This window comes from Pongo abelii, chromosome 19, assembly GCF_028885655.2.
Source record: "Pongo abelii isolate AG06213 chromosome 19, NHGRI_mPonAbe1-v2.0_pri, whole genome shotgun sequence".
In the NCBI taxonomy this organism is placed as follows: domain Eukaryota; kingdom Metazoa; phylum Chordata; class Mammalia; order Primates; family Hominidae; genus Pongo; species Pongo abelii.
The window spans coordinates 84,684,118-84,708,187 of NC_072004.2; the positions used below are offsets into that span (position 1 = coordinate 84,684,118).

Here is a 24,070-nt window from a genome sequence, read left to right on the forward strand (position 1 = left end):
TGAAGAATGCAGAAGCCTCAGGAGCCGATGCGATCAAATGGAAGAAAGGGTATCAGCCCTGGAAGATGAAATGAATGAAATGAAGCGAGAAGGGAGGTTTAGAGAAAAAAGAATAAAAAGAAACGAGCAAAGCCTCCAAGAAATGTGGGACTATGTGAAAAGACCAAATCTACGTCTGATTGGTGTACCAGAAAGTGACGGGGAGAATGGAAACAAGTTGGAAAACACTCTGCAGGATATTATCCAGGAGAACTTCCCCAATCTAGCAAGGCAGGCCAACATTCAGATTCAGGAAATACAGAGAACGCCACAAAGATACTCCTCGAGAAGAGCAACTCCAAGACACATAATTGTCAGATTCACCAAAGTTGAAATGAAGGAAAAAATGTTAAGGGCAGCCAGAGAGAAAGGTCGGGTTACCATCAAAGGGAAGCCCATCAGACTAACAGCGGATCTCTCGGCAGAAACCCTACAAGCCAGAAGAGAGTGGGGGCCAATATTCAACATTCTTAAAGAAAAGAATTTTCAACCCAGAATTTCATATCCTGCCAAACTAAGCTTCATAAGTGAAGGAGAAATAAAATACTTTACAGACAAGCAAATGCTGAGAGATTTTGTCACCACCAGGCCTGCCCTAAAAGAGCTCCTGAAGGAAGCGCTAAACATGGAAAGGCACAACCGGTACCAGCCACTGCAAAATCATACCGAAATGTAAAGAACATCGAGACTAGGAAGAGACTGCATCAACTAACGAGCAAAATATCCAGCTAACATCATAATGACAGGATCAAATTCACACATAACAATATTAACTTTAAATGTAAATGGACTAAATGCTCCAATTAAAAGACACAGACTGGCAAACTGGATAAAGACTCAAGACCCATCAGTGTGCTGTATTCAGGAAACCCATCTCACGTGCAGAGACACACATAGGCTCAAAATAAAAGGATGGAGGAAGATCTACCAAGCAAATGGAAAACAAAAAAAGGCAGGGGTTGCAATCCTAGTCTCTGATAAAACAGACTTTAAACCAACAAAGATCAAAAGAGACAAAGAAGGCCATTACATAATGGTAAAGGGATTAATTCAACAAGAAGAGCTAACTATCCTAAATATATATGCACCCAATACAGGAGCACCCAGATTCATAAAGCAAGTCCTGAGTGACCTACAAAGAGACTTAGACTCCCACACATTAATAATGGGAGACTTTAACACTCCACTATCAACATTAGACAGATCAACGAGACAGAAAGTCAACAAGGATACCCAGGAATTGAACTCAGCTCTGCACCAAGTGGACCTAATAGACATCTACAGAACTCTCCACCCCAAATCAACAGAATATACATTTTTTTCAGCACCACACCACACCTATTCCAAAATTGACCATATCCTTGGAAGTAAAGCTCTCCTCAATAAATGTAAAAGAACAGAAATTGTAACAAACTATCTCTCAGATCACAGTGCAATCAAGCTAGAACTCAGGATTAAGAATCTCACTCAAAACCACTCAACTACATGGAAACTGAACAACCTGCTCCTGAATGACTACTGGGTACATAACGAAATGAAGGCAGAAATAAAGATGTTCTTTGAAACCAACGAGAACCAAGACACAACATACCAGAATCTCTGGGATGCATTCAAAGCAGTGTGTAGAGGGAAATTTATAGCACTAAATGCCCACAAGAGAAAGCAGGAAAGATCCAAAATTGACACCCTAACATCACAATTAAAAGAACTAGAAAAGCAAGAGCAAACACATTCAAAAGCTAGCAGAAGGCAAGAAATAACTAAAATCAGAGCAGAACTGAAGGAAATAGAGACACAAAAAACCCTTCAAAAAATCAATGAATCCAGGAGCTGGTTTTTTGAAAGGATCAACAAAATTGATAGACCGCTAGCAAGATTAATAAAGAAAAAAAGAGAGAAGAATCAAATAGATGCAATAAAAAATGATAAAGGGGATATCACCACCGATCCCACAGAAATACAAACTACCATCAGAGAATATTACAAACACCTCTATGCAAATAAACTAGAAAATCTGGAAGAAATGGATAAATTCCTCAACACATACACCCTCCCAAGACTAAACCAGGAAGAAGTTGAATCTCTGAATAGACCAATAACAGGAGCTGAAATTGTGGCAATAATCAATAGCTTACCAACCAAAAAAAGTCCAGGTCCAGATGGATTCACAGCCGAATTCTACCAGAGGTACAAGGAGGAGCTGGTACCATTCCTTCTGAAACTATTCCAATCAATAGAAAAAGAGGGAATCCTCCCTAACTCATTTTATGAGGCCAGCATCATCCTGATACCAAAGCCTGGCAGAGACACAACAAAAAAAGAGAATTTTAGACCAATATCCTTGATGAACATTGATGCAAAAATCCTCAATAAAATACTGGCAAACAGAATCCAGCAGCACATCAAAAAGCTTATCCACCATGATCAAGTGGGCTTCATCCCTGGGATGCAAGGCTGGTTCAATATACGCAAATCAATAAATGTAATCCAGCATATAAACAGAACGAAAGACAAAAACCACATGATTATCTCAATAGATGCAGAAAAGGCTTTTGACAAAATTCAACAACCCTTCATGCTAAAAACTCTCAATAAATTAGGAATTGATGGGACGTATCTCAAAATAATAAGAGCTATTTATGACAAACCCACAGCCAATATCATACTGAATGGGCAAAAACTGGAAGCATTCCCTTTGAAAACTGGCACAAGACAGGGATGCCCTCTCTCACCACTTCTATTCAACATAGTGTTGGAAGTTCTGGCCAGGGCAATTAGGCAGGAGAAGGAAATCAAGGGTATTCAATTAGGAAAAGAGGAAGTCAAATTGTCCCTGTTTGCAGATGACATGATAGTATATCTAGAAAACCCCATTGTCTCAGCCCAAAATCTCCTTAAGCTGATAAGCAACTTCAGCAAAGTCTCAGGATACAAAATCAATGTGCAAAAATCACAAGCATTCTTATACATCAATAACAGACAAACAGAGAGCCAAATCATGAGTGAACTCCCATTCACAATTGCTTCAAAGAGAATAAAATACCTAGGAATCCAACTTACAAGGGATGTGAAAGACCTCTTCAAGGAGAACTACAAACCACTGCTCAAGGAAATAAAAGAGGATACAAACAAATGGAAGAACATTCCATGCTCATGGGTAGGAAGAATCAATATCATGAAAATGGCCATCCTTCCCAAGGTAATTTACAGATTCAATGCCATCCCCATCAAGCTACCAATGACTTTCTTCACAGAATTGGAAAAAACTACTTTAAAGTTCATATGGAACCAAAAAAGAGCCCGCATCGCCAAGTCAATCCTAAGCCAAAAGAACAAAGCTGGAGGCATCACACTACCTGACTTCAAACTATACTACAAGGCTACAGTAACCAAAACAGCATGGTACTGGTACCAAAACAGAGATATAGATCAATGGAACAGAACAGAGCCGTCAGAAATAATGCCACATATCTACAAGTATCTGATCTTTGACAAACCTGACAAAAACAAGAAATGGGGAAAGGATTCCCTATTTAATAAATGGTGCTGGGAAAACTGGCTAGCCATATGTAGAAAGCTGAAACTGGATCCCTTCCTTACACCTTATACAAAAATCAATTCAAGATGGATTAAAGACTTAAATGTTAGACCTAAAACCATAAAAACCCTAGAAGAAAACCTAGGCATTACCATTCAGGACATAGGCACGGGCAAGGACTTCATGTCTAAAACACCAAAAGCAATGGCAACAAAAGCCAAAATTGACAAATGGGATCTAATTAAACTCAAGAGCTTCTGCACAGCAAAAGAAACTACCATCAGAGTGAACAGGCAACCTACAAAATGGGAGAAAATTTTCGCAACCTACTCATCTGACAAAGGGCTAATATCCAGAATCTACAATGAACTCCAACAAATTTACAAGAAAAAAACAAACAACCCCATCAAAAAGTGGGCGAAGGACATGAAGAGACACTTCTCAAAAGAAGACATTTATGCAGCCAAAAAACACATGAAAAAATGCTCACCATCACTGGCCATCAGAGAAATGCAAATCAAAACCACAATGAGATACCATCTCACACCAGTTAGAATGGCAATCATTAAAAAGTCAGGAAACAACAGGTGCTGGAGAGGATGTGGAGAAATAGGAACACTTTTACACTGTTGGTGGGACTGTAAACTAGTTCAACCCTTGTGGAAGTCAGTGTGGCGATTCCTCAGGGATCTAGAACTAGAAATTCCATTCGACCCAGCCATCCCATTACTGGGTATATACCCAAAGGACTATAAATCATGCTGCTATAAAGACACATGCACATGTATGTTTATTGCGGCATTATTCACAATAGCAAAGAGTTGGAACCAACCCAAATGTCCAACAATGATAGACTGGATTAAGAAAATGTGGCACATATACACCATGGAATACTATGCAGCCATAAAAAATGAGTTCACGTCCTTTGTAGGGACATGGATGAAATTGGAAATCATCATTCTCAGTAAACTATCGCAAGAACAAAAAACCAAACACCGAATATTCTCACTCATAGGTGGGAATTGAACAATGAGAACACATGGACACAGGAAGGGGAACATCACACTTCGGGGACTGTTGTGGGGTGGGGGGAGGGGGGAGGGATAGCATTGGGAGATATACCTAATGCTAGATGACGAGTTGGTGGGTGCAGCGCACCAGCATGGCACAGGTATACATATGTAACTTACCTGCACATTGCGCACATGTACCATAAAACCTAAAGTATAATAATAATAATAATAATAATAATAAAAGAAAAAAAAAAAAAAAAAAGAGAATCCTAAGCTTAAAAAGAGAGAAACAGTCAGGCCCTATAGAAGCAAATATAAAAATCCTTGATGAGGACATATACACAACTCAGGAAACAAAAGAATCCCACAGAATAAATAGCTTTCAGTAAAGGTGAGCTCTCAATAAAATTTGCACACTACACAAAGAAACAATCTACCAAAAGGCATATGAGAAGACACAACAAATAGAAAAATCTGTGCCCCAACCACTTGAGTTAATAAAGCAATCTGACCACGAGGTGCAGTGACACAAACCTGTAATCCCAACACTTTGGAGGTCCAAGGCAGGAGGATTGCTTGAGGCCTAGATTTGAGACCAGACTGGGCAACATAGTGACCCTGTCTCTACCAAAAAAAAAAAAACCTGGAAGTGACTATCAAAGAAAAATCCACAAAATGATTAAACACATAAAGGAAAATAAAAATCAAATGAAAGAAAAGTATAAGAAAAAATAAAAATATTTGAAAAAAGGAATTTATTGATCTATTAATAATTTTGATACTTATTGAACATCTGCAGGGTTCTAGCACTGTTCTGGGTACTAAAGATAAAACAGTGAATAAGATACGCAAATTTCCTACTGTCATAGAGCTTATTTCTATTAAAAATAAAAAGTTCTACATATGGGTTAAATAGATGGACTAGATACAGTGAAAGAGATAATTATTAAATTGGAAAATAAATCTGAAGAAATTATACAGAAGATTAAAAAATGGAGAGTATAAAAGTGAAGTTATATCCTTAAGAGTATAATAAGAAGATCTAACACATATTTAATAGAAGATCTAAAAAGAAAGAAAAGAAATAAAAATGGAGGGGAGGCCTGATTCAAAGAGAAGAAAGCAGAGAATGTGTGAGATACAAAGATAGATATGAACCAGAATGCAGTAAGTCCTTAACAGGATACATGTTTTAAAAGAAATCAATATCACAACACTTCTAGTTAAAATGAAAGAGCATCAAAACAAGAAAAACAATTCCTAAGAGCAAAGCAAGAAAGAAAACGTATCTATAGGCTGGGCATAGTACCACACGCCTGTAATCCAACAATTTGGAAGGCCGAGGCAGGAGTATTACTTGAGCCCAGGTGTTCAAGACCAGCCTGGGCAACATGATGTCTCCAAAATTAATAATTTAAAAAATTAGCTGGGCTTGGTGGCCCATGTCTGTCATCCCAGTTACTTGGGAGGCTGAACAGGAGGATCACTTGAGTCCGGGAAGTCAAGGCTACAGTGAACCATGATCTTGCCACCACACCCCAGCCTGAGTGACAGAGTAAGACCCTGTCTCAAACAACAACAACAATAACCTACCTATGAGGAAACAAAAATAAAATTGACAATAGAAGTGCCACTAGTAAAAAGAAAGATTAAAATAAAATTTTTAAAGGGCTATGGGAAATTCTATTCTCAACTAAGCTATCAAAATGAGGATGAGAAAAGTTGTCGGATAAAGACCACTAGAGTTTACCATTCACAGACGTAGGCTGAAACGACTACTGACAGATGTATTTCAAAAAGAAGGAAATTGAATCCAAAAGGAAGAAGCAAGATGTAAGAAGAAATATTGAACAAGGAAACTGAATAAAATTTGGAGAAACTAAGTATTGACATATAAATAGTGTATTATAACCAAGAAAATTAAGATGCTATTACATGAAAGAAGAGGAAGTCAGGGTTGAACATACTCTGTTTCTAAATTCCATTTTTTGAGAGGAGGCTACAGTTATTATTAATTTTGGAAATTGTAAATTGAAGTATGCATGTTAAAAATTTCAAGACATATGTCATGTGTATTTACTACATTATTTAAGAATATTCAATTCAGGGACTAGAAAATGAAAGAAAGGAAGAATTAATTAAGAGATACATATATATGTTAGATATTAAGGTAAGTAGAGTATATATGTACTGAGTGCATAAATAAGAAGATATGGAAGGACTGGGTAAGCACCAAATATTCATGAAACACCCAAGGCACGAAATATTAATGAGGACCCATTTTGGCTCCATGTATCCTCTGCTCAAGACAGATAAAATCCATGGGTGCTCAACAGGTAACAGCGGTGAGTTACAATTATAGCCAGGCGGACCAGTCCCTGAGTCTTTCTTGCAGAGAAAATATAAATTGGCTCTAGGCACCCTCCATCTGCCAAGTCTTCTTTGTTTATCTGCAATTCTGGTCCTTATAACCACAATGTTAGCAGGAAGAATTAATACAGAAAAATAGAAGAGAGGACATATAAACATTTTATAGAATAGGCTTCAGTTAACTCAATCGTATACTAATTGCACCGTTTCCTAAGTACATTATTAACCTACTCTGCCCCTTTGCCCTTGCTTCTTGCTGTATCCTTTAAATTGATTCAATAAACTGTGATCTCAGCATCTTACTTTGGTCTGTGAGCCTGTCTGGGCCAGCCCTTTGGTAAAGGACTTGGAGACACCATTGCATCAAGGTAATCTCCCACTAACATACCACTAAAAGGTAGAGATATATAACTTGTAAATTAGTAAAAGGAAAAAGGGGAAGAAAAAAATCACTCAAATGGAAGGCAAGAAAGGCCTAAAAAATTAATAAATGGCATCTTAAAATCAAACTTGATTACCTTTTGTTTTATTTCAAAGACAGACAACTCATTTTTAATTCACCTACCTCATCACATAGTTTCTTATTGGTTGTATAAATACGTGGTTAAGAAGGATTCTAAAGCGAAGTCCCATTTTAATAAAAAAGAGTGCCTTCATCTGTTAGCAATATCTACCCAAAGGCACTGGAAATGAGCTGAAATAATATGAGGAGTACATACGTGTCTTTATTAATCCAGGTTTTCTAAGCTTAAAACATCACCACCAATTCCCAAAGCTCTTAAAAAGTCAATTATATTTTCTTTTAGTTTTTGTAAATTTGATGCTTTTATGCCTAATCTTTTCATATGTTTGAGAGAAGTTACTTTATATACTACTAATTCAAATAAGAATATTTGTAGTATCTGTAACAGCATGAAAATCATAAGATAGTATTTTTAGTTACTACATAGGAAAGAAAGTCCATCAATATGCCTATAACTGGCAAGAAATTTCAGCCATTATTCAACTGAATTCCACAAATGCTCATTGAGCTCTTACTGTGACATGCACAAGGAACTTTACTAAAGGATGAAAAATTTAAAAACATAGTCCCTGCCATCAAGAAATTTAATAGTGAAGGAGATATCCATTACATAGTCAACCGTAAAACAGTATAATGTCAGTAGATTCTACATCTAGCTGGGTATTAGGATCATCCAAGAAGCTTTTGTTTGTGTATTTATTATTTTTGACTGTCAGAACCTGCCCAAGATCTGAAAAAAGAATCTCTAAGATATGAAATCTGGAAATGTATAGATTTAAAAGGGCTTCCACATGATTCTGATACTTAGCCAGATTGGTGAACAACCATGATAAATGTTATGTTATCAATACTTAGAAGAATGTGGCTTATGTTACTTTATTGCAATTGTTTTATGACCCTAGTTCTCAAGGAAAGGGAACATAATATGAGTACATTTCCTTAGAAGGATAAACTTACAAGATAGAATATTAACGTGGGTTCAGCCCTGGAGTGCCAGAGAACACTATGAAATCATTTGATGACAAGAGGGAATAGAGGTACAAACTCACCCAACATGTTGGGGGAAGGGACAGAATATGAAATATAAACATAACCCATGTCCAAATTGTGCCATGAGGCCGGTCCTGTTTTTTAACTTTCTCTATATCTGCACTTCAGCCTGAGGACCGACTTGGAAGAGCTCTTGTTAAATTGGAAACTGTAATTTAAAAAAAAATCATATTTGTACACTTCTGGTTCCTAGATTGTCAATTATGTTCAAGTCACTCAACTATTATTTTTGGCATATTTTTGTGTCATTTTCTAAAAAGACAGTCAATCTAGTCAGATAAGTTTTCTAAGTAGGATTGCTTGACTTTACCTATTTTTGTGTAGACCTTTTATTTTCTTGTGAAGATTTTTATTTTTCAAATAATTTTTTATTTTTATTTTTACTGTTGTTTCATGATGTTAAAATGGCTTGTATTCATTCTTTTACAAACTAAGGAAAAGAAGAAAAGTATGGATTAAACTAAAGGAAACATTTTAACTCTAGCTGTTCTGACACACATTATGTAACATGTGGCTTAGGATAGACTGATAGACCAAATAGACCAACTGACCCAAAAATGTGCAACAGGCCAAATACCGCTGATATTTACTTCTTACTCACATAGTAATTCAAAAGGATGCCCTAGGTAGGCATTGTCTTACAGTTGGGGGTAGTGGGTTGAAAAGGCACAAAGGAACAAAAGGCCCCCTTCTTAACAGTCCAGACCCTGAAGTGACAGTTATCACTCAAGCCTACGTTTGTTTTATGAGAAACAGCTATGTGGCTCTACCTAGATGCCAGACAAGTGCCAGTCTTGGCTGTGCAGCCACTTCCCAGCTATAGTTCCATATTCTGGGAGGAGGATTACAAATCTTCAGTGACAGCTAGCCACATGTATTCTCTTTCTTGAAAATGTAAGAGAATCTACTTTTGAAAGTGTCTAAGCCTGGCACCTCATAGGGGTTATTTATTGACAACACTATTTTTACTCCATTGTTATTGATCTTCTTAAAAATTTGTGGAAATTCAGCTGGGCGCGGTGGCTCATGCCTGTAATTCCAGCACTTTGGGAGGCCAAGGCGAGAGGATCATGAGGTCAGGAGATGGAGACCAGCCTGGCCAACACGGTGAAACCCCGTCTCTACTAAAAATACAAAAATTAGCCAGGTGTGGTGGTGAGCACCTGTAGTCCCAGCTGCTCAGGAGGCTGAGGCAGGAGAATCGCTTGAACCCAGAGCACAGAGGTTGCAGTGAGCTATTTATTTATTTGTTTATTTTTGAGACAGAGTCTTGCTTTGTTGCCCAGGCTGGAGTGCAGTGGCATGATCTCTGCTCACTGCAACCTCTGCCTCCTGGGTTCAAGCAATTATTGGGCCTCAGCCTCCCAAGTAGCTGGGATTACAGGCACCTGCCACCATGCCGGGCTAATTTCTATATTTGTAGTAGAGACAAGTTTTTACTGTATTGGCCAGGCTGGTCTCAAATAACCGACCTCAAGTGATCCACCTGCCTTGGCCTCCCAACGTGTTGGAATTACAGGTGTGAGCCACCACACCCAGGCCTGTTATTTTTCTTTTAGATCAGGGACTTGATAACATCTAATTTGTCTAAAATTTGCCAAGATATGATTTTGGACACTCTTGACAAAGCTGTGAGTTACTATACTTATGTCACATTTGTGTTTTATTACAGAAAGTTATATCTTGGTGGGAAATACCAATACTTTCAATTTGCTAGAACCTTGCTGAAGTGTAGGGACATGGAATTGCCACACCTCTCCTAAGGTATCCTTTGGTACCATTTATCCTGGGGTGTACATTTAGGTTAGTAGAAAGAAGAGGAACACCATCTAATTTTCTATAGGAATCAAAATGTTCTTTGAATGACATTCAAGTCTTTTCTAAAAGTCTCAACTGACACTATGCAAATGTTACTTTCCAGTATGGATTCAATTTTATTAGAACCTAATATAAGGAAGCATCTTTGTTCTATACAATTAAAAAAAAAACAATAGGCATTTTCCACCCTAAAATGAACACAGAAGAATTAAATTTGAACCTAATTTTATTTCAAGTAAATTACAGACACTTAGTTGCATCTTTTCTGTTCAATTTAGAGCACACATTAGACATTTAAGAAATTAGAATTGTTATACCCTGTTACTGGAAAGGAGTCCTGATCCATACCCCAAGAGAGGGTTCTTGGATCTCCTGCAAAAAAGAATTCAAGGTGAGTCCATAGAGCAAAGTGAAAGCAAGTTTATTAAGAAGGTAAAGGAATAAAGCAGCCCCAAGGGCGGCAGGTTGCCCATTTTCACGGTTATTTCTTGATTATATGCTAAACAAGGAGTGGACTATTTATACCTCCCCTTTTTAGACCATGTGGGGTAACTTCCTAATGTTGCCATGGCATTTATAAACTGTCATGGTGCTGTTGGGAGTGTAGCAGTGAGGACCCCCAGAGGTCACTCTCATCACCATCTTGGTTTTAGTGGGTTTTAGCTGGCTTCTTTATGCAACCTGTTTTATCACAAGGTCTTTATGACCTGTATCATATACTGACCTCCTGTTTCATTCTATGACTAAGAATGCTTTAATGAATGCAACCTAGTAGGTCTCAGCCTTGTTTTACCGAGCCCCTATTCAAGATGGAGTTTACTCTGGTTCAAACACCTCTAACCCCTGCACTTCTAAACTGGAAAAAAAAAAAAAAATCACTGAAGTGAGTTTTTTTTAGAACCATGAAGATTTTTTTTTCTGAAATGTAACATTTTTCTATATGAAGAACTGACATTTTAATTCCATACCCTACTCACTCATCACTCTGCTCAAATTATCATTCCAATTCCTCAACTCAGTGGTTTGTTGTTGTTGTGGGTTTTTTTTTTCTATTTATAGTAGATGAAAACTAACATTGATGTTATAAAAATAACATTAAGATGCACACTCAAAGCCCATAAGAACATCTTTCTGGGTTGAGGACATTTCTGGCTGGGTTTTCAGACAACAAAAGTCTGTTGACTTTTGAAATATCCTTTGTTTGACATTGGATTGTTCTCTTTTGCCTGCTTGATCAGAACAGGTGAATTTAATTTTCTCTTTTCTTTGTTCTATTATCAACTGCAGGCACCTCTTTAAGAGGACCCAGTAGGAGAGAACTGCCCTTGAAATGCTAAAATGGGGAAAACAGCTTGAGAATGTTATGAGGCAAGACAGACTGACGTGAAAGATATTTTCATCTCCGTGCACTTGGTGCCAACTCAAGGCCAAGTTGGGAAAACAGTCCACGATGTACTGTAAAGTAATACTGAATGGAACAGGTGAGTTCAGAATGGAGTAAGAATGGAAAAGTGAGTCAGACATAAAGTCACAACACCCTGAATTTGTCCTCAAGATAATTATCAGTGGCATTAATTGGCAAATTTGTAACTATTTAATAGTAAACTAATGCTACAAATATTTGCATTTTGTGGAGAGAACATTACAATGTTCTCGGTGTAAAACTACATGGGGAGGTGGAATTTAGTTTCAAACTCCAACCTATCTCTTAAATCACTATTTCTATTTCAAGCTGAAGGAGAGAAAAATGATTGTGCATGAAACCTATGAGAATTTAGGGTGCTTATCAGGAAAAGGGGAGTGTTCTGCTAGTAAGGGCTTTATTTAAATTTACTAAGAGAGAGTGTATTTTCTGCTTCTATGGCAATTTTTCTGTATGACTACTTTCTAACAAAATGAAATCTTTCTGTCCAAAATAGGTGAGTGCTTTAAATGAGAGAGCCTATATCATAGTCTTTGATTGTTGATCCTGTTTTTACATGGCCTTGGAACCATCTCAGGTTCTTAATTCTTAGCTTTTCCTTTATGTAACTATAAAAATGGAGATGATAAAATGCTGAAAAGTTTTAAATGTTTGTATGTGTTTGTTTGCTTTGTTTTGGGATTCCCGAGTGAACATTTTTATCGCTATGAAATATTACTACACTGGGAACTTGAAAATACAGGGGCAGATTCAGGGGGAAATGCCATAAAAATGAAGACAATTCTGATGAAACAAAACTTTAAAAGTATGAACTTTTAAACACTTTAAAGATATATATCTTAGAATTAAGTTTAAAAAAACTTTTTTGAATATTGATGAGGGTACAGGTCAATAGAGCTTCTTATATACTGCCAGAGTGGTGCGTATTGGTAACATCTTTCTCGAAAGTAATTTATCAACATGTGTCAAGAACTTTAAAAATGTGTTTTAAGCCAGGTGTGGTGGCTCATGCCTGAATTCTAGCACTTCAGGAGGCTAAGGCAGGTGGATCACTTGAGACCAGGATTCAAGACCAGCCTGGCCAACGTGGTGAAACCCCGTCTCTACTAAAAATACAAAAATTGGCAGGGGGCAGCGGTTCACGCCTGTAATCCCAGCACTTTGGGAGGCCAAGGCGGGCAGATCACCTGAGGTCCGGAGTTTGAGACCATCCTGACCAACGTGGAGAAACTCCGCCTCTACTAAAAATACAAAATTAGCTGGGCATGGTGGCGCATGCCTGTAATTCCAGCTACTCGGGAGGCTGAGGCACCAGAATTGCTTGAACCCAGGAGGCGGAGGTTGCAGTGAGCCGAGATCATGTCCCTGCACTCCAGCCTGGGTGACAGAGGGAAACTGTCTTAAAAAAAAAAAAAAAAAAAAGTGTTTTAATTAATTTGCTTAGGCTGCCATAACAAAATACCGTAGACTCAGTGGCTTAAACAGCAGAAATTTATTTCTCACAGTTCTGGAGGCTGGTGTCCAAGATATGGTGCCAGCTGATTTGATTTCTGGTGAGGGCTCTCTCTCTGGCTTATAGAGGGCTGCCTTTTTGCTGTGTTCTCACAGAGCAGGGCTGCAGGGAGAGAAATATCTTTCTTTCCTTCTAAGACTATAGTCCTTCCTATTGGTTAGGGTCCTATCCTTGTGACCTTATTTCCTAATGACTGCTCTCCAGATATAGCCACATTGGAGATTAGTCACCCACATAGGAATTTGGGTGGAGAACATAATTCAGTAATGTTCTTACCCTTAGATCAAGTAATTCAACTTCTAGCAATCTATCTTGTGTACATAGTGTAAGGTATGGGTGGGGAGGAAGGGGAGAGAACTGAAATGTAGCCCTAGATATGAGCTTATTTATATTCATTACATTATTTACAATTTAAAATAGAAAAACAACACAATGTTCAAAAGATATTTTGTTTGACCACAACACACAAGTGTGTGTTTGTACCCTAACACACTCAAAAAATAGTTGAGTGTGTTGTGGCACAACATAGACAGAAAATTAGACAGCCAAAACTTTTAATTTTTTTAATCGTGGGAAAATGATTATGTTCTATTTTAAAATGTAGGATAATGGCCGGGTGTGGTAGCTTATGCCTGTGATCCCAGCACTTTGGGAGGCTGAGGCGGGCAGATCACCTGAGGTCAGGAGTTTGAGGCCATTCTGACCAACATGATGAAACCCCGTCTCTACTAAAAATACAAAAATTAGCTGGGCGTGGCGGCCCACATCTGTAATCCCAGCTACTCAGGAGGCTGAGGCACGAGAATGGCTTGAACCCAGGAGGTGGAGGTTGCAGTGAGCTGAGATCGAGTCACTGCACTCCAGCCTGGGCAACAGAGTGAGACTCTGTCTCAAAAAAGAAAAAAAAAGAAAAACATGTAGAATAAAAAGTTATTTATGTACTGTGATAGCCACAATGTAAAATACATGTATAGATGCATAGAGAAAAGCCTTAGGAAATATATTATAAAAGATTAACAGTGATTATATCTGGGTAGCAGGATTATATGAATTTTTATCACATTTTTTGCACTAAGCATACAGTGTATTGATAACGTAAAAAATATTTTTTCAAAGTGAACAAATATGTAAATGTGGGGTAAAGTCAAAATAGGAAAGCTAAATATGTATGATTATCTAGGAAACCCACCAAGTATCTTAATGATGAGATGAAATGAAGAATTTTCTAATAAAATCTCAGGTAAATAAATTTAGGCTTTAGTTATTTGTTTGTTTATTTATTTATTTTAGCTCTATTGTTCTTTGTAATCCCCAAAGGGTTTCCTTCCTTATTCTGCTCATGTTTACAGGTTGGAGACAGAAAAATAAGGAGAATGCTCCTGTTTCCAGTATGTAAATTGAATTTATTGTTCTTTTAGATAGGGCTGCTGAATGGAACACACAAAAAGCCATTTTTTTTTTTTTTGTATGTAACTTTTTTTTATGCCTTGCCTTGTTTCCAACATAGGGGTCCTCAAATTTTCTCTACAACAGAGTTGAATTTCAGGCTTCAGTGGAAGTAACGATGAAACCTGATCTTCTGCTATTAAAGAATCTCCTACTGCTGCTCTCTATCCTTAAGCTTGATGAGATCCGTTTTGAAAATAAATGTTCAGGCTGGGTGCGGTGGTTCATGCCTGTAATCCCAGCACTATAGGAGGCCGAGGCGGGTGGATCACCTGAGGTCAGGAGTTTGAGACCAGCCTGGCCAACATGGTGAAACCCCATCTCTACTAAAAATACAAAAATTAGCCCGGCGTATTGGCACATGCCTGTAGTCCCAGTTACTCAGGAGGCTGAGGTGGGAGAATTGCTTCAACCCAGGAGGTAAAGGCTGCAGTGAGCTGAGATAGCGCCACTACACTCCAGCCCTGTTGACAGATCGAGACTGTCTCAAAGAAAAGAAAAGAAAGGAGGGGAGGGGAGAGGAGAGAAGAGGAGAGGAGAGGAGTTCATTATTACAAACAATTCTGCCTGAGGGGAGGGGAGGGGAGAGGAGCAGAGAGGAGAGGAGAAGAGGGGAGAGGAGTTCATTATTACAAACAATTCTGCCTGACACTGAAACATGACTTTTGTTATTGTGGATTGGTTTGTCTTTCTTTTCTTTTTTCAGACAGAGTCTCGCTCTGTCGCCCAGTCTGGAGTGCAATGGTGTGATCTCGGCTCACTACAACCTCTGTCTCCCGGGTTCAAGTGATTCTCCTGCCTCAGCTACCTGAGTAGCTGGGATTACAGGCACGCATCACCATACCTGGCTAATTTTTTTTCCATTTTTAGTAGAGATGGGGTTTCACCATGTTGGCCAGGCTGGTCTCAAACGCCTCACCTCAGGTGATCTGCCCACCTCGGCCTCCCAAAGTGCTGGAATTACAGGTATGAGCCACCATGCCCCGCCCAGGTTTACTTTAGAATGTCCTTGGACAACAGCATAACCGCCTAATGAATTCTTCCTACCCATTGCACTGATAAAACCAATTCACTGAGACCATGGCATTGCAATAAAAAAAGAGTTTAATTGACATGAGGCTGGTCACACCATATGGGAGACTAATTTATTACTCCAATCAATTTCCCTGAAAATGCGAACCTGGGCAACATGGCAAAACCTGTCTCTACAAAAAAATACGAAAATTAGCCAGGTGTGGTGGCATGCATCTGGAGTCCCAGCTACTTGGGAGGCTAAGCCTGGGAGGTCAAGGCTGCGGTGAGTCCGGATCACACCACTGCACTGCAGCCTGGGCAACAGAGTGAGACTCTGTCTCTAAATAAATAAACTATAAACTAAATGTCTCTCAAAGTTAGCTTGGCCTAAGCTCAGGAATAATTAAGGGCAGTTTGGAGATTAAAGGCAAGATGCGAGTTGGTTAGTTCTCTCACTGTCATAATTTTCTCACTTTTATAATTTTTGTGAAGGTGATTTCAAGAAGTGGAGCCTATTCAGTTAGTTGGGGGATTTAGAATTTTATTTTTGGTTTACACTTTCCAAAAAGCCCAGCTCTGAGAAGTAAAAGTCTAGGCTTTCAAATATATATATGTGTGTGTGTGTGTGTGTGTGTGTGTGTGTGTGTGTGTATGTATGTATTCATATAGGGTCTTGCTCTGTCACCCAGGCTAGAGTGCAGTGGCATGATCCCAGCTCACTGCAGCCTCAAACTCCTAGGCTCCAGAGATCCTGCTGTTACAGTAGGTAATTAGTCTGATATGAGCAGAGCAGGAGAGGCTCCTCTCCACATCAGGAATGTCAGATGACCATCAGGTGATGGTCAGTCAGTGGTTACACTGTCTCTTTAAAAGAATAATTAGTTGCAGCTGGTGGCAGGGAAAGGCAGTCTCCCAATAGATAGAAACGCCTGAAACTGGTGATCAGCATCTTCCAGATAAGATCTCAGGAGTTGAGCAACTGGCCTCAAGCATGTGCACTAAGAGGCAAAATAGCAGTTTAACTGGTATATGACCTTTCTCTGGAAATGCTTGACTGGTAAGGGAAGAACACCTCAAGTAAGCATGTGTACAACTTCAGTAAACACACTTCAAGTGCAGCCCCTCCAAGTGCTAGCAGGCCATTGTGCATGCAGACCGCCCACCCCAAAGGAAGAATCGGGGGAGAGGTAATGCAACCCTGGAAGCATGCCAGTGTATGAGATCCCAAGTCAAAGGCCAAACTGCACACTTGAATCTCTCAGGTTGCCTGCTTGACCTTCTTCCAGTGTATTTTACTTCCTTTCATTCCTGCTCTAAAACTTTTTAATAAATTTTCATTCCTGCTCTAAAACTTGCCTCAGTCTCTCACTCTGCCTTATGCCCCTCCATCAAATTCTTTCTTCTGAGGAAGCAAGAACTGAGGTTGCTGCAGACCTGTATGGATTCGCCACTGCCAAAACTCCCACCTCAGCCCTCTGAATAAGTGGGACAACAGGTGTGCATCATCATGCTCAGCTAATTGTGTGTGTGTGTGTGTGTATGTGTGTGTGTGTGTGTGTGTGTGAAGATGAGTTCTCACTATGTTGCCCAGACTGGTCTCAAACTCCCGGACTCAAGTGATCCTCCCTCACTGGCCTCTGAAAGTGCTGAGATTACAAGCATGAGCCACCATACCCAGCCCCTCAAAAATATTTTTTTATTTGTGTTTTTCAAAAGCTTATTTTGGAGTACAAATGCCACTAATTTGACTATTCCATCTCTATGTTAAGTATACTGGGTAGTTCAAATTTCATAATATAATTTACACAAGATGGGAACAACCTGAGCAAATAACTCAAAATTTATCTGTGTATTCAAGACCACACTCATTTATTCAACCTACATTTGTTGAGCACTAACTATGTGCTAGACATTGTCCTAAACACTGATGGATATACTTCAAAAGATAGAAATACGGTTGATTTTCACAGCATGTAATAAGTTCCCTGAAACATTTTGAAAGAAAAGTGGTGACCCAGATATACGTTGTACTAGAATAATTCATTGGTGGTTGAACACCAGGTAATGTACTCTGGGGACCTAGGCAAAGAATATGAGCATATCACCACCTGAATAAAACCATGAGTTAGTTACAAAAGCAGAATCCCAATCGATTTCCAGATTGGCATCAAGGTAAACCAAACAGTGTTACAAATCCAACTCAGGCAAACAAGAGATTAATGAGCTAATAAAAAAAAAATCAAGCAAGTCACAGACTAAGAGGAAACCAATGCATAAAAAAGTTCAAAATAGGGCTGGACGCAGTGGCTCACACCTGTAATCCCAGCACTTTGGGAGGCCAAGGCGGGCAGATCACGAGGTCAGGAGTTCGAGACCAGCCTGGCCAACATGGTGAAACCCCATCTCTACTAAAAATACAAAAATTAGCCAGGCGTGGTAGTGGGCACCTGTAATCCTAGCTACTCAGGAGGCTAGGAGAATCACTTGAACCCAGCAGGAGAATCATTTGAACCCCGGAGGTGGAGGTTGCAGTGAGCCGAGATCACGCCACTGCACTCCAGCCTGGGCGACAAAACGAGACTCCGTCTGAAAAAAAAAATTTCAAAATAGAAGGGAGGTGAAACTGGCGTAATTCTCTGAGTGTGGATTTAAGTATTCACCAATCTTGATGAATACTTAAATATAACGTTTGACATTGTGTCAGTGGCCTCCAGCCTAATCATGCTAGTGTGATAATCTTTTTTGGTTTTTGCATTTTCTTTCTTTTTTATTATTATTATTTTTTGAGACAGAGTCTCGCTCTGTTGTCCAGGCTGGGGTGACGTGGCACAATCTTGGCTCATTGCAACCTCCGCCTTTCAGCTTCAAGTGATTCTCCTGCCTCAGCCTCCCGAGTAGCTGGAACTACAGGTGTGCTCCACTATGCCTGGCTAATTTTTGCATTTTTAGTAGAGATGGGGTTTCGCTATGTTGGCCAGGCTGGTCTCAAACTCCTGGGCTCAAGTGATCTGCACCCCTCAGCCTCCCAGTGTGTTGGGATCATAGATGTGAGCCACTGTGCCTGGCCACTTTTGCACTTTCAAGACAGTTATAAGCATCTTATATAAGTTATAAGTTATTTTAGAACAAATTAAGTAATACTTATGCGCAGTCTGAATAACAACGAAGTTCTAAGTCACATTCATTTCTCTTTATTTTCTCTTGGCTTTCTTCTATTTTCATGGCCTCAAGTATCACCTCAATACTCAAATCTGTAACCCGTAAGAGCAGCCCAAACAAATGACTTGGCACATCTTCCAAATTCTAGTGATGCATCGCCAAATGCTTGCTGGCAATTTTCCCCGATTGTTTTGACATCTCAAACTCATGATGTCCCAGACATCACCTTCCTGGAAATGTATGTATCCTACTGTGATCATATGCACCCCCTTCATGGTGCATGTGATCACCATGGCACCACCCCCAACCCTTTTCTTCTAAACTCCTTCCTCTTCCAAGTCACCCAAATTCAGAGCCTCAAAGCTGTCTTTGATTTTTGTGTCTGAATCACCACCTTCTAGCTTACAATTCCCATCCAGGCTCAGATTCATATTAAATCGAGGTAATCAGTGAGGTAGTCTTTACATATGTTTGATTTTTATTTGTATAAGCTATAGAGAGGCATATCTCTGTGTCATATTCATGACCTCTTTTTAATGCCTCTTTTTATTTTTTTGGCCACTTTAAGAAGATGTAAAAGAGATGTATGTGGTTGCAGCAAGTTGTTTTATTTGTATTCATGAGTGCTGCCAGCCTGCTGAAAAATGCTTGTCGATGATAGACTGTTCTCAGTTATCCATTCCCTAGTTTTCCCTGTGAAAGAGAAATTAGTCAGTTTTCACTCCAGCCTGGGCAACAGAGCAGGACCCTGTCTTAAAAATAAAATTGATTACTTTTATTGAACAGTATAAAAAAGAGGATAACATTCCATCAAGTGTAATAGTGACAGAAAAATAAAACTGTTTTCCTTTTCCAAAAAAAAAAAAAAAACAAAAAACCAAGTATTGTCCTAAAGCAGCAATCCTCAGTGATGTAGACTGAATATTTGTGTTCTGCCAAAATTCATATGTTAAAATCTATTGCCAAAATGTGACGTGATTACGAGGTGGGGTCGTTGGAAGGTGACCAACGACCGAGGCTGGAGCCCTTATAAAAGAAACTCCAGGCTGGGGGCAGTAGCTCACACCTATTTGGGAGGCCATGGCGGGTGGATTGCTTGAGCCCAGGAGCTCGGATACCAGCCTGGCTAACATGGCAAAACCCCATCCCTACTAAAATGACAAAAATTAGGCAGGCGTGATGGCGTGCTTGTAGTCCCAGCTGCTTGGGAGGCTGAGGCAGGAGAATCACTTAAACCCAGGAGGCAGAGGTTGCAGCGAGCTGAGATCATGCCAGCACACTCCAGCCTGGGTGACAGAGTGAGACTGTCTCAAAAAAAAAAAAAAAACTCCAGAGAGATCCCTTCCTCTTCTGCTCTTCCACCATATGAGGACACAGTGAAAAGACAGCTGCCTGTGAAACAGCAAGCTGGCCCTGATCAGACACTGAAATCTGCCGGTATCTTGATGGTGGACCCCCCAGCCTCCAGAACTGTAAAAAATACATGCTAATTGTTTATAAGCCACTCAGTTTATGATATTGTGTTGTAGCAGCATGAACTAAGACAGTACTTAATTATAGTTTTTCATATTCTGGAAACAACTAACATTTTAAGACAGTGATTCTCTTTCAGGGTATCTGTAACATCCAAATAATACAAATATAATAATACTGAAGGAAACCAGAATATGCCACCCCAAAATGTGCTGCTTTGACATAAAAATTATTTTCAGGCTGATGGCATTACGAAGCAGCAAACAGAAGAAAAGCTATCTCTATCCAGCCCCTTTTCTCCCTTGATTTTTCTTTACTGGAGACAACCCTAGACTCTTATCAACCCAGACATGGCACCAGAGGAATCTGCAAACAAACTTTACTGCACTAGTTTCCTCCCATATATTTTACCTTCCCACAGTTTCTAAGCCACTGCTTTGAATTACTTTTCATTGAGATTTCTCTGCATGATGTGTGCTATATTAATCAATAACTTAATTTTTCTCTTGTTAATCTATCTTTCATTATAGAAGTTCCGGCTAAGAACTAGGAGGAGTTTAGGAAAAAATTAATTATTTTTCCTCCTGATAATGCCAAGATAGAATGTTAATATGCAACATGTTCATCATTGCTAGTTTAAAATCAATCAATATTTAAAATTTTCTTTGTTTCAATTACCAAAACATTAAGTGTTGATAGTTATAATCCACATAGACAATAGTTCTTTGAGATACTCAGTAAGTCCTACAAGTACAAAGTGGTACAGAAACCAACAAGCCCAAGTGTATTAATATCATTATATTACATTAGTATTATACTATAGTATTATATTACTAGACTTTGAAATGGGCATAAAAGGGTACCAGGTGTTGTATCATGCACACCTTTCTGGGTTATCTCTTGTCATTATCTATGAGGTATTTTATGACTCTGTAAATTGTAGAGAGCTGAGAATAATACACATGATTTCTGACCATAGAAATGCAGATGAATTGTGTGCTGGCAGAAAGCAACGGATTATTGCCCTATGGATATTGACAACTTTCACCAGTTCTGCAGCTATTTTTAAATGTATTTCAGCATTCCTGATTGCCTATGTATCGTTAGCATTTTAGATTTTCCTTTGAACCACATGTCTCTTGATAAACTAGGAGTTCTTCATTGATAAGAGTTATGTATTTTTTATTCCCTTGTCATCTAATTGATGCTATAATCATTGGGGGGAGTTAAATAAGGTCAATCTAACTGGTAAGTATTTGAGTATGAGAATGTTAATACTTGCCTTATTTTTTTTATAGAGTTTCCTTTATTTTAGTAATTTACTTTCTTGCAGTATTTGTCTTTAATTCTATATAAATTTCTTACAGATTATACAATTAATTAGCTGAAGTGAAACAACAAAAGTTAGAAAAAGCAAAGCAAGAAGATTGTACCCAAAATAGAGCAAGGGAAAAAAAATGTATAAGGGGAGCAGGCAGATGGGGAGAGGGCCTTCAGTGTTTCAAGCCTAAAGCATACCGCAACTGAAACTGTTAAATTTAATTTTTATTCGCTCTACAGAAAACACTAGAGAAATTTTGAGCCAACAATACATGCTGACTTTATACAGTGTAAAGAGTTTTTAAAATTATGTGTAATACTAGACAAAATTATTTAAAGTCAATACATTTTTTTCAAGGAATTTCACATCTTGTGATTCCTTCCCTGCTCATCAAGTTTACCTTAGTTTCTCTAAAGATTGAGTCAAGATTTATCTTCAAGATAGCACTTTTCAAAAGAATTGATGCATAATCCACAGTTGTCCTGTCTGCCCACAGTTCTTTTATTTTGGTTCATTTTATCTCCACTTGAATATGGACATACTGATGCCACTTTCAAAAATTCTCTACATTTTTTAAAGTAAACGGCTCTCAATTTCTGACAACCTCTCTAAACCCAAATGAGTTCAAATCATATTTGTTCCTAAGTTATCACACTGAAGAATAGCATAGGATATACCACCACCTTCAAATCCAGACATTATGTCCTCAAGATAAAAGCCTTAACCAAGAAACAAAAGTCCATCTCGATGTATTATGCCAACATGAAACTGGAATAGCAAATCAACATAGCTGAAAATTTCCCCATGTCCTATGCTTTTTATTTTTTATTTTTGTTATTTATTTGTTTTTTGAAACAGATTCTTACTGTGTCACCCAGGCTGGAGGGCAGTGGCATGATCATGGCTCACTGCAGCCTCAACCTCCTGGGCTCATGCGATCCTTCCACCTCAGCCTACTGAGTAGCTGGGACTACAGGCACATGCCACCATGCCTGGCTAATTTTTGTATTTTTTATAGAGGAGGTTTCATCTTGTTGCCCAGGCTGGTTTTATGCTTTTAAATGATCAGCTGTACAGGCTTGGAGCCAACCTTTATGGTTATCAATACCCCCATAACTTTAACCTGTCTTAGGTATCAGACTATTCCTTTTTTATTTTTTCCTTGCTCTGTCGCCCAGGCTGGAGAGCAGTGGTGTGATCACAGCTCACTGCAGCCTTGACCTCCTAAGCTCAGTTGATCCTCCCACCTCAGCCTTCTGAGTAGCTGGGATCACAGGTGTGTGCCACCATGGCTGGCTAATTTTTACTTTTTTTGTAGAGACGAGGGTCTCACTATGTTACTCAGGCTGGTCTTGAACTCTTTGTCTCAAGCAGTCCTCGCACTTGGCCTCCCGAAGTGCTAGGATTACAGGCGCCAGCCAGCACACCTGGCCTAATACTCCTTCTTATGTGTATCAAAAATCACACTAAACAATTAGTTCTGGGTTGCAAATGAGGATTTGTTTTTTTGCATCTGTCCATACATTTTTGTTAATATTTGTCCTCTTTTGGGAGTTTTAATTCCTTTATTCCTCAAACGGGTGCAACCCATAACAGACCTCCTGTATTAGTTATTTCCTTCCCCAACATTTCTCTTTCTTTTTTCCTTTTCTTGTGTTATTCATCAATTCCACCCCCAAAATCCAATTAATTGAGTTAGGCAGGGCATGTATTTGTGTGTGCATAGAAGGAGATTGTGGCAAAGGTCATATATGATACTGCTTTTTTTTTTTTTTTTTTTTTTTTTGAGACAGAGTCTCGCTTTGTTGCCCAGGCTGGAGTGCAGTGGCGTGATCTTGGCTCACTGGAACGTCAGCCTCCCAGGTTCAAGTGATTCTCCTGCCTTAGCCTCCAGAGTAGCTGGGATTACAGGCATGCACCACCATGCCTGGGATTTTGCCATGTTGGCCAGGCTGGTCTCAAACTCCTGACCTCAGGTGATCCACCCTTCTCGGCCTCCCAAAGTGCTGGGATTACAGGTGTGAGCCACCACACCCGGCCATGATATTACTGTTAAGCATACAAAACAAGTATGGATTATACTCTTGTAGTGGATAAGAGGTATACAGACATAGAATACAGATCTCCTGCCCCCAGAGTTTATTATTACCTGGAAGAGGAGAAAAGACATTTATAGAAATAGTGTGTTGCAAGGAGGAAATTCTATAAAAGTGATACTGATAGAATGACATAGGCCTTCTGAAGAAGAAGAGAATCCTTCCTGCTTGGGAGGTAAGAATAAATTCAGGGTGAACTATTGCATTACAAATTTCTCATCTTGAGATTCTAATTAAGTTTAAAAAAAAAAAAAACACAACTAGCCCAGGCATG

At 39.0% G+C, this 24,070-nt stretch overlaps 1 pseudogene; it reads right to left on the reverse strand.

Moving 5' to 3' along the window:
* Positions 1-23,134: 23,134 nt before the first annotated feature.
* LOC112129803 (small nucleolar RNA SNORA40) lies at positions 23,135-23,285 on the reverse strand (annotated as a pseudogene).
* Positions 23,286-24,070: the final 785 nt, after the last annotated feature.